This window comes from Saccopteryx leptura, chromosome 5 (genome assembly GCF_036850995.1).
Source record: "Saccopteryx leptura isolate mSacLep1 chromosome 5, mSacLep1_pri_phased_curated, whole genome shotgun sequence".
NCBI classification, from domain to species: domain Eukaryota; kingdom Metazoa; phylum Chordata; class Mammalia; order Chiroptera; family Emballonuridae; genus Saccopteryx; species Saccopteryx leptura.
This window is the reverse complement of record NC_089507.1, coordinates 58,440,589-58,455,258: the sequence shown is the minus strand read 5'-3', so window position 1 is coordinate 58,455,258 and position 14,670 is coordinate 58,440,589. Positions and strand designations below refer to the sequence as shown.

Here is a 14,670-nt window from a genome sequence, read left to right as displayed (position 1 = left end):
TAAAGCTTGATTCCTTTCACCATATTTCTCCAGCATTATTTTTCCTCCTTACCCAACCTTATCAAAGCATTCATAAAGCATTTTGGACTCAGGAATGGAAATTATCTTATGCTTTAGAATTGTAGATTTGGGGTATTTAATTTTTATGCTTTAAAACTCAAGGGGTTACAAGTATAAATAAGATTTAAGTTGGCCCTGGTCAGTTGGCTCTGTGGTAGAGAGTCAATCTAGCATGTGGAAGCCCCAGGTTTGATTCCTGGTCAGGGCAAACAGGAGAGGCAACCATCTACTCTCCCCTTTCCTCTTCCCTCTTCTCTCTCTCTCTCCCTTCCCCTCCCACAGCCATGACTTGATTGATTTGAGGAGTTGGTCCTGGGCGCTGAGGATGGATCCATGGAAACTTGCCTCAGGTGTTAAAAATAACTTGGTTGTGAGCATCGGCCCCAGACAGGGGTTGCTGGGTGGATCCTCATCAGGGTGCATGTGGGAGTGTATCTCTGTATCTCCCTTCAATTAAATTAAAAAAAATTATTTAAGACAAAATTCACCAACCATTTTCTATGTAGATTGATCCAAAGAGCTTTTTGTATGGTTAGATCTTAGGGTCTTAGTTTCTATTATCATACAGTTCAAATGAATGACATATTAAGTATAGCTTCCTAAAATATGCTAAGAAATACAATTAGAAAGAGGAGATTATTTCTTTGGAATGGATTAGAGAATTTATAAGAATAGCTCAACTGGCAATTTTTTAAAGTAGAATAGGAAAACTATTTTTCCAAGATGGTTTAGGTTTAATTTTATTAAAGACAGAAATAAAAACTATCAAAGTCTCCTCTAGATCATTGACATAATATTTGTGTTGATGTTAGAAAATAAAATAAACTGATTTGGCAAAACCTTCATGCTATTCCTTCGTGCTATTATTCCTTCATGCTATTAATAAAGCCCCTTTCCAATGGCACCAAAGATGAAAATTACACATACCTGAGCTTGTAGGATGATCAGGGAAGGGGAATAGAGAAAGGAACACAGAGCAGAATTAATGCGGTCAATGTTCCTTTTTTAGAGAACTGCATTTCCTTTGAGTGGTGTTGCATGTCTTCTTCACTTAACCACAAAATCTGCTCATCTAATAGAACTCACCAAAGCACTTAGTGGTGTTGTGCACCCCATGGGTGCTTTGAAACTCACAAATTTTATCTTACTGTTTGTAAGAGGGAAAGCGGAAAATGAGCTGTATCGGAAGAACTAGCTCCCAAACTCTCTCACCTTGTTTTATGATTTATCATCAGGTCTCAACCCCTATTTATGCTGCAAATCCAGTTCTCCTTTCCTTTCCAGTGTGTTGCCACCTTTTCCTCTGTTTGTTTCCTAGATTTTGTCCCCTGCTTTCTCCTTGTAGTGTGTATCCGCAGACCTATTATGCAGATCACTTTTGAGGGCTAGCCCAGCACACTCCAGCCCTGCCCTTATCTGTGTCTTGTCTTCAATGGGGACCCGGAATAAAGAGAGCCCAAAGAGGCTGGAACCATTGCAACTTTAAATTCACAGGCTCCAAGAAAAATGTTAAGTTTCCCGCTCTATGTTAGCTACAAAGTGAAAAATTTCCATCAGCAAGGTTGAAACAGCTTTTCTTTTACATACTGTCTGCAAAGAAATAATGCTTAAACAATATTTATACCTTTGAAATCACCAAGTCTAGCTGGTCTCCAAACTGGGTTCTTTTTCCCACCTACATCTTACATTCCTCTCTGATTTCACACTTCACTCTGATAGGAGGCACAGCTTAAAGAAAGCCTTGAAATAAGGCATCAAAGTGAAAGAAAAAGAGAAAAAGGTCCTAATATAAGAGAATAATAATAGAGAAAAATATTTTTGAAATGAAACTCATCACTTTGAAAAGTGAAAGGATAATTACTAAAAATATGTGGACTTTAAAAGAAAATATTGAAAGAAAATATAATGTTAATAAAATCCAGATTGCCTGACCTGTGGTGGCGCAGTGGATAAACCGTCGACCTGGAAATGCTGAGGTCGCCGGTTCGAAACCCTGGGCTTGCCTGGTCAAGGCACATATGGGAGTTGATGCTTCCAGCTCCTCCCCCCTTCTCTCTCTCTCTCTCCCTCTCTGTCTCTCTCTCTCCCTCTCTCTCTCCTCTCTAAAAATGAATAAATAAAATTTTTAAAAAATTTTTAAAAATCCAGATTTGTCATTTGTCAGAGCAAGATTGAAGATCAAGCACAACAAAAATATTCAAAGATACTTTCTCTAAAGGAATTATAATACTCTATGGAGAAACCCTCACCAAAACCAGATATTCAAAGTCATGTCACTCAGAGTCACTGGTTAATTTTAAGTCCAATAAACTGCTTAGTATGGTACTCAGGGCCCTTTGCCATCTGAACCTCAAATTGTCACTATTGTACAGGATAGTATAATGGTTATTTATGTGTTATCTGGGCTAGACCATGGTGCTCAAATATTTGATCAATATTTATTTGGGATGTTTCTGTAAAGGTTGTTTTTTTTTAATGAGATTTAACATTTAAATTGGTGGTATTTGAGTAAAGTCTATTACCCTTCATACTGTGGGTGGCCCTCATCCAATCAGTTCAACACCATAATATAACAAAGACTGACTTCCCTTGAGCAAGAAGAAATTCTGCCAACAGATTGCATCTGGACTCAAACTGTGTCTCTAGTTTGTCATCCTGCTCTGAAGATTGTGGACTTACCAAACCTCCATAATCACAAGACCCAATTCCTTATAATTAATCTCTTCCACATAGTTGTAGATATGGATATAGATATAGATGTTGCCTGTTAGATCTATTACTCTGACAACCCTGACTAATACAGCAGTGATAATATCATGGATTCTATAATCAGAAAGATGGGCTCAGGACCTGGATCTGCCATTTATTAACTATGTTGGAAAAGTTACCTTATCTCTCTAAGCCTCAGTTTCCTCATCTTTAAAATGGGTATAACAATAATCACCTCAGTTCTCTAGCCACGCTAGGTTACATGCCATCTAATCTCGTATTTCTAGTTCTTTGTATTTGTTATTCCTTTGCTGGTCATAAATTTGTTCGTTTCCGGAATAGAGACAGAGGCGGGATCAAAGGATCCAGAGGGAAAGCAGACAGAGGGAAAGGGGATGATAGGATGGGATGAGAGTAGAAAAGCAAATCCTGGAGGGAAGGGGGAGGGTGTTACAGGGAGGGGGACAAAGGGGATGTACTGGGGAACCCGGGAGGGGAGGATATATTCGGGGGGACACTAGAATCTATGTAAACACAATAAATTAAATTTCATGTTAAAAAAATTTTGTTTCTTTCTACCTAGCTAAACTTTACTTTTCCTTTCATACCTGTGGTGATTTTAAAAATACATTCACAAGTTCTTCAATAATTGTACTTTCAAGTTTAATTGCCTTCCCTTCAATACAGGCTAGTTTTAATGAATTGCTTCTAATGAACAGGATATGGCAGAAGCAACAGGACATTTCTCATTCACTCTTTCATCACTTGTTATGGGGGAGCCAGCTGTCTGTCATGGGCAGCTCTCTGGAGAGTCCCCGCAGCAAGGAACTAAAGTCCCCTGCCTATGGCCACATGACTGAATCAGGAAGCTGATTCTCCAGTACTTTCATGACTTCAGCTCCAGCCAACAACTTTATTGTAACCACGTGAGAGATCCTGAACCAGAATCACCCATCTGAAGTACAATTCTTGAGCCTCAGAAACTGAAATATTAAATATTTCTTCTCTTTCACAGCTTAAGTTTTGAGGCAATTTGTTGCAAGACAAATAACACAATATAAAAGACTTCCATTGGCCCTGGCCAGTTGGCTCAGTGGTAGATCGTTGGCCTGGTGTGCAGGAGTCCCGGGTTCAATTCCCGGCCAGGGCACACAGGAGAAGCGCCCATCTGCTTCTCTATCCCTCCCCCTCTCCTTCCTCTCTGTCTCTCTCTTCCCTTCCTGCAGCCAAGGCTCCATTGGAGTAAAGTTGGCCCGGGCGCTGAGGATGGCTCTATGGCCTTTGCCTCAGGCGCTAGAATGGCTCTGGTTGCAACAGAGCGATGCCCCAGATGGGCAGAGCATCGCCCCCTGGTGGGCATGCTGGGTGGATCTCGGTCGGGCGCATGCAGGAGTCTGACTGCCTTCCTGTTTCCAACTTCAGAAAAATACAAAAAAAAAAAAAAAAAAAGACTTCCATTAATGGTGTTTTATTACATTTTTGTCTCTCTTACAAGGGTGAGAGCTGCTTGAGTGTGAATCATCTTTAACCCTATTAAGTGAGAAAAAAAAATCAAACTCAAGCCTGGCACATAAAGAACTCTTTACATTAGTTAAGGTAACAATTAGTATTTCCTATGTGTTGGATGTTCTAAGCTTTTTGTAAATATCCTATTTAATCCTCATAAAACCTAGGAGATATATTATTGCCCCAATTTTACAGATGATGAAACTGAGGTCAAGTTACAGAGAAGCTGATTAATTTGATTATAGACTCACAAGTAGTAAATGTTGCTGAATTAAACAATGAATGAATGAGCAAGTTTCCTATAAACAGGACCATATATAACTCGCCTTGGGATCTCTTACAGTGCCTAGCGCAGTATATGATCAGTACTCAGATAGTATAAGGTGACCAATCGTCCTCTTTTAGGGAAGACAGTCTTTCTTTTGCAAGTTCTGTCCTCCCTCGAAGTGTCCTCCTACATGTCCTCCTTTTTGATATTGGAAGACTAATCTGTAAATATCCATATTCAGTCAATGCAGAGTCGATCCATTGCGTGTGATGTGACATATTTGTATCTAATGAGTACTTTTTTCTTACAATTATTAAAAATTAATAGGCATGTAAGCATAATTACAATATAAAATATTTCAAATGTTTTTATTATGCATTTATCATATTATAGTATATTATTGTTGCAATGAATAAAATGTTTCTTTTATTTACAATATTGTTTTCTTCGATTTATTTTTGTCCTCCTTTTCATTGTAAAAAAGTTGGTCACCTTATCAAATATTTATTAAGTCACTGACAGGTGATAAAAGCAGCTTAGTTATGTGAGAAACAAGTCTTGGAAACCTTGATTGTATAAACTTTAAATTGATTTCCAAAACACATTTTTTTTCCTTTACTGAGAAAAAAAATAAGGGTTATAGTAAACATATATTGTGAAGACACTAACACTTGGAAGATGTTTACCTTTCTCCCCACACCTCCATAAATTAATGACAAGAAATAGTGTTGGTAGTTGGATTACATAGATCTATAAAAAACAGCCTGTGAACGAATAAATGGTGTTCTTTCAATGGTGTGTTTTTCTTCCAACAGTACCAAAAAAAGAAATACTTCTAATGAAGCCTTTAGAATGACAGATTTCAAATAGGTGGCTGCTATTTGACTTCTGGGGCTCCTCTTAAAGCATATGACCAATGATCCCTCCTGGTGAGGTCTTTCTAAATAAGTACCTAAATATGAGAAGCCAAGAGACAGTTTATATTCCAAGTTGGCCAAAGTCTGGAAAGCAGTTTGAAACTTCCTATCTTAGAAGTTCTGACTTGTTTTCTCTGACAACTTCCTCCCCACTTAATAGTAAATAGAAAGCCTTTATATTGGGGACTCCCTTTCTCTTGGTATCTATTTGGGAGATTTATTCCTCTTAAATTCTGTTTCTGTAGAGATCAATGAAAACAAATATTTTGAAAGCTGTAAGAAGGATACTTAAGTGTTGGCAGATGCTAAAGATGAGTGACTATAATGATACTAACTCACTTCCTTTGTTCCTGTAGGTAATAGTACCTACTGGGAACATTACCCCTAAAATTTTCAGACCAATGAGACTAGAAATTTATGTCATTAAAGATTAAATAGTCTGGTTTTCTATACTCATAAAAATGTAAGCAGTGCATTCTAATAATTTTTCTTGAAAGATTAAGGCTAGCAAACCACTTTGTGCTCATCAACTTGATTTTCTTCCTTTGTCCTAGAGTTCTGAAGGGGTCTCACTTTACACTTTTGCATTTCAGAAGAGTCTTTATTTTGACAGCACACTGTTTCTCAGGTGATTCCTTACTTCACCCCTCTGCAGTTGAAGGAAGGCATGTTCATACTTCAAGATTCAATATTCCAGACATGAAACAAAACATGTCTAAAAAAAGTTTAAGAACCCCTTCTCAATCAGAAATCAACTCTTTAGCAACACAAATATAAACTACTTGCTAAAAATGTGTTTTTTTAAAAAAAACATTTGTTCTGAGATTAAATAACCACAGGGTGAGTATTTTTGTTCAAAGATTTAATGCAAGCCAGAAACACCCACAGGATGAGGCAGTGAAGGGTGGTGAGTGAAAGCACACCAGACTCGGGAGTCAGACAGACTGGGTTTGCATTCTAGCTGTGCTTCCCCGAGATCTATGACCAATCTCGTGGATTTACTTGACCTCTTTATCTTCTGTAAAATGGGAACAACAAAAATACCTTTTCTAGGGGAGGACTGTAGGGATAAAAATGAAAGAATGCAGTAACAGTACATAGTGCGATGCCTGGTACATAGGGAGTAATTAGAGTTTTAGTTATTATTCTCAATGCCATGTAAAAATGTTTAATTTTACTATTTAGGGCATGAGGGAACCATTCCTAAATATATTTTAAAAGTGAAAAAATATGAATTCCTTATCAATATAAGATATACATTTTTTTATATACCTCATTTATTTTCTTAGGGAATTTTAAAAGGCTTTCTATTTTTTTACAAGTACAATTCATTGTAAAAAAATATTACAGTTATTAAAAAAGAGATGTTGATTAAAGTAAGGTGTTATGAGTGAATAGTGAAGAAAAAGAATGTCCTTATTTTTTGTTAGGACAATGGGAACTTGTTCCTTACCACTTATTAATTACTTGTGATTATACTTATAGTATTGTTGATTATATTGTCACAGACAATAAGTTTTAATAAACCTAAACGTCAAAAAGAGTAAGTATATAATAAAGTGGGAGCTCTTAAATGTTCCCAGTTACATTTTAATTGGTTCAACTCCTCTGCCAAGCAATTTGGCAAACTGGTAGTCATCAAAAGCCTTAAAATTGTAAATACTACTGGGCCCAGGAATACTCCAAAAAGGTTATACATAAAGATATTAATTGTATTCTTTTGGTTTTCTTCTTCATTTTGAGGGGTAAAAGTATTATTGATATATCATTGACATCTCATGAAATTCACCCATTTAAAGCATACAACTCAATGGTTTAGTTTAGTATATTCAACTACCATCACAATCAGTTTTAGGACATTTTCTTCAAAAAGGAACCCATCACTCTTTAGCTATCATCCCTCACTCCATTTGTGTCCCCAGTCCTAAACACTTATCTACTGTTTGTCTCTACAGAGTTGCATCTTCTGGACATTTTATAGAAATGGAATCATTATGCTAAGTAAAAGAAGCCAGCCACGAAAGATTGCATATTATATGTTTTCAAGGGTTATCCATGTTATACCATATATCAATACCTCATTTTTATGGCCAAATAATATTCCATTGTATAGATATACCACTTTTAACTTACATATTCATCAGCTGGTGGACATTTGTGTTGTTTCACCTTTTGACTATTATGAATAGTGCTGTTATGAACATTCCTATACAAGTTTTTATGTGGACATGTTTTCATTTCTCTTGGCTACATACAGTACCCAGGAGAGTACTGTAATTTATATTATTCTTATTGGAATTAAAATCATGGTCCAACAATGTAATTATGCTACACGCTCAGAGGTATTATGCAGCAATGCTACATTCTCAAGAGTATTATGCAGAAACATGTTGGCTCTGTAGAAGGAAGACCACATAGTAATATGGAAAAACACTACACAAAGTGAAAAAAGCAGGACACAACCCACTTGAAATCCTTTCTGGGCTTCCCATTCCCTGCTCCGTCTAAGGCCCTTTGCTCCTCAGCTCTCCCTTGATTCTTTGAGGGCCAGTTTATACTATCTTTCAGAGAATTTTCTTTTATTTTGTTTCAGCAATTTTTTAGACTGTCTCAGCTTCAGAGCCTTTGCAGATGTTGTTTCCTCTGCCTGTATCACTCTCCCCTCTTCTTTGCCAGTGGTTTCAAGTCTCATCTTAAATGTCACTTCTTCAAAGAAACGCTCGCTTGGATATCCCTAACTAGACTAGGGGTATTTCCATAGCAGCCTGCAATTTTCCATCTTAATACTTTTGATACATGTAATTGTTTATTCAAGTCAGTAATCAAATACTGAGTCTTTTACATGCAGTGATACAGAATGAAAAAACAAAACATGGAGAATCCTTGCCAAGATCTAATATTCTAGGGAAGGAATACAATGTACAGGTAAACAAATCAATGTACTGGGTAATTTTAGATAATGATAATTAGCTCAATGTTTATCCTCTGGATTATAATCACTTGGAAGGCAGGAGCTATTTCTGTTGTCTTGGTTACTTCCAGTTTGGTAGAGTTTAAGCACTGGGTCTGGCCCGCTGATAAGCTCAACACAAATTTTCCTATGACTTAAAAGAGGTATATAAAAGACAAAGAAGACTACTTCTGTAAATAATTGAGTATATTTTCCTTATTTCAAAACTTTCTGTAATTCTACATATTTTTATAATGAAAACAAAAGAGCAAAAATTACTACAGTTGAGTAAAAGCCCCAAATAAAACATTTATATGTCACCACACACTCGTTAAAACACCTGGCAATAAAATCTAGTCTGAAATACTCAGATGTGTTGGTTAAGTGGATACAATTTCCTTGGCGCATTACCAAGCAGGTTCCTGGCCTTCAGCAGTATTACTTAGTTTTAAAAGAGGCCTTAGGCAAAAAGGTGCTCAAGGATTTGATTCCCCCATATTTCCTGACTTCTAAAGCTTTTAGAATTTCCTCCCCTCCCCGCCCCCCCAGGATGTGGCGGCGGAAACACCGCAATTCTATTTACGCCTCCATAAGAAACACATCATTTTTTGAGAGATCAACCAAGATTACAGTATCGTTATACAACAGATCACCAGCCCTTTTCCAATATATATTCTCCCACCAAGCCGAGAGACAAGCTAGCTTAGACAAATCCACGTAGCTCTAGCTTCAGCCAGAGGAGCATCCCAATACCCAAAACCCAAGATGAGCGTTCAGCCGCTCCTTTCTTCCCCGGGACGCATGCGCAGCACACTCTCCGGCCACCGCACGCCTCTTCCAGCCAGCAGAAAGAGTTCTTACGTCACTGTGAGGTGATTAAAAACCCTTCCGCTCCTCCAAGGAAAATGAGTGCAGGCCCCTTGGCTTTTCTTAGCCCACAGAAAATGTCCTCTCTCCTTTTACCCCAATGCTAAAGCATTCCCGAGTTCCTCTGCAACAGCCCAGCGCCCCCGCCCCAGGGTTTCTTTGTTCGTTGGCTCGGAAAGGCAACGGGGAGAAAAAAGGCGATAGAGTGCGAGACTAACCGAGTGTTGTTTACAAGGAGCGAGCTAGTCTAGGAATCGGTCCGCGGGGGCGGGGCCTAGGAGGCCGGCACTTCTCTCCCTCCCCTCCCTCCCTCCCTAGCCTTCCCCGCGAGCGGACGCGGCAGCGCCTCTGCCTCGCTTTTTCTTATTTTATCCCCTTCCCCTTCCTTTTTTTTTCTCCCTTTTTTCCCCCTTCCTCCCTTTCACCATTTCCCCTTGGAGGCGCTTCCCCCGGGCAGGGGCAGAGCCGGTCTCATCCCCCGCCTCTCCCCGGCCCCCGCCGCCCTATGGAGAGAGGGAGCCCCCTCCCCACCCGGGCACAAGCGGCGGAGGTCGGAGGAGCGAGACCGGCGGTGGCGGCCTCAGGTGCAGGGTCGTCATGGAACTAACTCGCTGACCGACCCACTGGCGGCAGCCGTGAGTCCTGCTCGAGCGCCAGGGCCCGCGCCCCCCGGCCCGGTTCCCCCTCTTCTCCCTCCTCAGTCGGCCCGGTCCTCGGCCCGCGCGCCCGCGCGCAGAGGAAAATGAGGTGGTAGCGGGCCCCCGGAGGAGCCCGCGTTACCGCTGTGAGGCCTGCAGCTCCGCCAGGGAGGAGGAAGAGGAGGAGAAGGTGAGCGGGCGGGGGCGGGGGGCTCGCCGAGTCTCCGCGCGCGCCGCCCGCCGGGAGCCCCCGGACCGGCGCTGCACGCCCCCCGCCCGCCCCATCCCCCCTCCGTCACTTGCTCTCCCCCGCTGCCTTCGGGAGTCCTCCCGCAGTCGCATCCCCTCCTCCCGGCCCTGGCCGCCTCTCCCCCCTTCGCCTCCGCGGGGACCTCCCGGACACTTCCTCGTCCCCTCCACGCAAGAACAACTCGGCACCTGCCCAGTTTGCCAGCAGCTCTGCCCCCCCCCTCCCCCGGGCCCCTTTTCGGGCCTTTTTTTTTTTTCCGTCACGGAGTAACTTTTGTAGGAACTGCAGATTGCCTACCCCGTAGTGCATCCTCGGGGCTCCGCGAGCCTGTGTGATACACAAAGAAGGGAGCACGCTCCCACCCTTAAGACTCCAGCGCTCCTGCGGGAGCCAGAGGGAGCTGGTTTACACCGTCTAGCGGTGTGCGTGCCAAATGAATGGGGAACCGCGCTCTGCGGGAACTCGGGGAAGGGGAACGTTACCGTGGCGTGGGTGGGGGAAATTGGAGAGGAGGGGCGATTTGAGTTGCACCCTATGGGGCAGATAAAAAATAGCGACATTTGGACAAGGGAAGACGGGCCTCTGCTGAGCTCAAGGTTCCATTGCATATCATGTTGGCAAGAGTTGAGAGTTGGTTAGCAAAGTAATGGAAGATATCTCTAGGGAGGCAGGATGGAATCAGACTGAAAATCTTTGAATGCCAAGCTCAAGTATTTAGTCTTTGTCCAGTCATTCGGGCGTCACTCAATATTTGAGCAGCAGCGTGACGTTATGATGTTAAATAATAACACTTGTTGAGGCTTATTGTCTATGACAGTTACTGGTCAAAGTGGTTTGCAACTCAATGAATCCACAAGGAGGAGTCTCATTTCACAGATGAGGAAAATTGAGGCTCCACAAGATGAAGTAATTTCCTCCTTAGATGACGCAGCTAGAAGCCGAGGACCGAAGAGTTCAGGCCTTAGCAATCTGGATATGTTACATCACCTCTGTTCTGAAAATGAATTTGTTGAAAAATAAAATGCAGTGGTGTTACCTGTTTTAGGATTTCAGGTCATTTGTGGCAGACGGAATAGAAGGGAATGCACAAATAGATTAAGAAAGAATAGACAAGATATTTTGATAATCTGGAACTAGCCGGATGATTCTGAGTTTCAGGACCAGAAAACAATACTGATGAAGAGCAAAGTAGTAGAATTAGCGTGATTTGCAATTACAGATCATTGAGTTTATGTGCCAATGTGACATCCTAGTAGGTTAGAATGAAACCAAAACGTTTTTTGTTCAAGATTGGAAGCTGATAGAGTGTGTACATGTTTTATTCTGATTGTGTAATACTTTAAAAATGAAAAGTATTCACCTTTTTTGCATGTTTCTTAATCCTTAAAGTGGGTTTAATAATACCACCAACTACATAAGGTTGTGTGAGGATTAAATCAGTTAATCTGGCACTCACTGCTTTTACTTGTTAAGCACTTAAGTGTAAGCTAAGCTACTTTTTATTTAGAAGTTAAATTTAATGAGGTGACATTAATCAGTAAGAATACATAGGTTTCAGGTAAACATCTCTAGCATTTGAACTGTTGGTTGTGTTTTGTGCCCCTACCCAAAGTCAAATAATTTTCTGTTACCTTATATTTGTCCATCTTGCCTCCCCTCCCCCCATCCATTTAAACTATTATGTGTAGTGATAAACTCTGGAGAGAGTTTGCCATCAAGGAACTAACTCATCATGGTTAGTAGGAGAGACAAGTCTATAAATAATACCACAGAGCAAAATTAAATGCAAGAGTAGAATTATGTCCAGGTTCAGATGTAGGAAGGCAGTGTTCCATCCACAGATTGATGCAAATGAAAACTCTGTAGGAGAAGGAGAAGGAGGTACAGAAGGACATTTCAGGTTTAAAGAACAGTGTGTGGAAAGGCATGGAGATTGGGAAAGAAAGCAGCCTGTTTTGGAATTCCAAGTACCTGTAGTTCATTATTAAGTGCATAAAATCAAGGAGGTAATATTAGAATATGAGGTTCTTGTATGGTCACGTTAATAAACCCATCTTATTTAGAAGAGGAGCTTAAGACTCAGAAGTTAGTACCAGTACAGAGTTATAGCTAGTGCTTGACTCACGACCACGATTGGTTCCGACAGACCGGTCGTAACACGATTTGGTTGTAAGTTGAGTAGGCTATATGTACAGTACTGTAAAATGATGATATAAAAATCTTTAAGTCATATTTTATCATGATTTTATTTCATTGTTATATATCATAATTTTCTTTGTTCATTTTATGCCATTTGTATCATCTCTACACCATTTTGTTTCTTATTTTTACATTCGTCAGGTTTAAGTAAAACACTGCATTATCAGTACAACTGGTTTAATATTTGCAAAGACAATTTCCTCTTGGTAGACATCTTGGGAGGAGTTTGATGAAAAATATCAAAGACACAAAACACAAATTGCTGTACCGAGTCTGGGATAACAGTTGAAATGGTGCATGTGGAGATGATAGTGCTGCCGGAAGCTGGTCCGCACTGTTGTACACCAAGCTGGGCAATGCTTGCGCTGCCAGACGCAGAGCAGTCGTGGCTAGCGATTGTGGTCATAAAGTCAAATGGTCGTAAGTTGCATAGGTCGTAAGTTGATCATTATTTGTAATAGGGTTGGTGTTATGATGATAATAAATACAATTCCATATTAATGAAGCTGTTTTTTTTTAAAGATTTTATTTATTCATTATAGAGAGGGGAGAGAGAGAGAGAGAGAGAAGGGGGGAGGAGCAGGAAGCTTCAACTCCCATATGTGCCTTGACCAGGCAAGCCCAGGGTTTTGAACTGGCAACCTCAGCGTTTCCAGGTTGACGCTTTATCCACTGTGCCACCACAGGTCAGGCTAATGAAGCTGTTTCTGCTATATACCCAGCACTGTGCAGTAGTTTCCCTCAGATGAGCGGGAGGCCCTGTGTACACATTTGTAATATAGTTTATGCTGTCCAGTAAGGATTTTATAAACTTCACTCGGACATTAAGCTATTTAATAAACATGGAGAAAGAAGCAGAAGTAGTGATTCAAAGAATGGGAGAAGAAATTTGAAACAAACTATCAAAGTGTGTGGAATATGCCTACCAACAACATAGTCTTTTATTTTTTAGTTCCTAGAGACTTTTCTAAGCATTCAGAATTCTGGCTGTAACCAACAATAGGCATAAAATAACAACATACAACCATAATGTTCTGTTATTTAAAACAGTAAAATTATATATATATATATGTGTGTGTGTATATATGTATTTTTTTTTTTTACAGAGACAGAGTCAGAGAAGGGATAGATAGGGACAGACAGGAACGGAGAGAGATGAGAAGCATCAATCATCAGTTTTTTGTTGTGACACCTTAGTTGTTCATTGATTGCTTTCTCATATGTGCCTTGACTGTGGGGCTACAGCAGAGCCCTTGCTCAAGCCAGCAACCTTGGGTCCAAGGTGAGCTTTTGTTCAAACCAGATGAGCCCACTCTCAAGTTGGCGACCTCGAGGTCTCGAACCTGGGTCCTCCGCATCCCAGTCCAACGCTCTATCCACTGCGCCACTGCCTGGTCAGGCAGTAAAATTATTTTTTAAGTGTATTTTATTCTTTAGCAGAATTTTTTATTCAACTAACTCAACCTGTTTTGCACATTAGAAAAGAGACTGTGTTCTGCCAGTAAAAGAAGAACAATTCAAGCCAGTGCTTTCTCCACTGTATCATATCTGTCTTACTAGGGACTTAAAATTGAAATAATAATAATAGCTTGATAATATAACTACTTTCATAAAGTGTCTTTTTTTTCTACATTCTTAACTTACTTTTAAGTACTTTCAAAAGAAAACCCTTTACTTGGATTCACCTATTAACATTTTACCTTGTTTTGTCATCCTTCTGTGTGTGTGTGTGTACATGATGGCCTGTTACTCCTAAATTTTTTCTGTGGATTTTCTAAGAATAGAGGGTATGCTTTTACAGAATAACAGTAAAATTAACTTTAATAAATTTAACATTTTTACATTTACTTTTTAAAATACTGATTTTAGAGAGGAAGGGAGAGAGAAAGAGAAACATTGGTTTGTTGTTCCATTTATTTTTGCATTCATTGGTTGATTCTTGTATGTGCTCTGACCAGGGATCCAACCTGAAACTTCGGTGTTTGGGGACCACGCTCTAACCAACTGAGCTATCTGGCCGGGGCTCTTACATTTACTTTTATCTACTCTATTGTCCACGTTCCCATTATGTCAATTGACCCAATGACTTTGTTAGCATTTATCTCATACAAGATACAGTCTAACATCAGATACTGCAGTCTTATTTTTCTGTAGCCTCATTTAATGTGGAACATCCCTACAGGTGTCTTCCATCCTTTTTGTCTTTCACTTGCATTATGTTATGTCATATTTTATAGTTTAACAGAGTATGAACTTCTTCCTTTTCCTTTGTTGACGTCCTAGTATGAGTAAAGAATGATTTCTTT

The 14,670-nt window shown here is 40.1% G+C and overlaps 1 protein-coding gene across 1 annotated transcript in view; it reads left to right on the top strand.

Annotated features, from left to right (window-relative positions):
* Positions 1-9,584: 9,584 nt before the first annotated feature.
* CCNI (cyclin I) overlaps positions 9,585-14,670 on the top strand; it is a 30,248-nt gene continuing 25,162 nt past the window's right edge. Inside the window, exon 1 of the mRNA XM_066384540.1 lies at positions 9,585-10,105. The gene's annotated coding sequence lies outside the window, so the exon portion shown is untranslated. The remainder of the gene's footprint in view (positions 10,106-14,670) is intronic.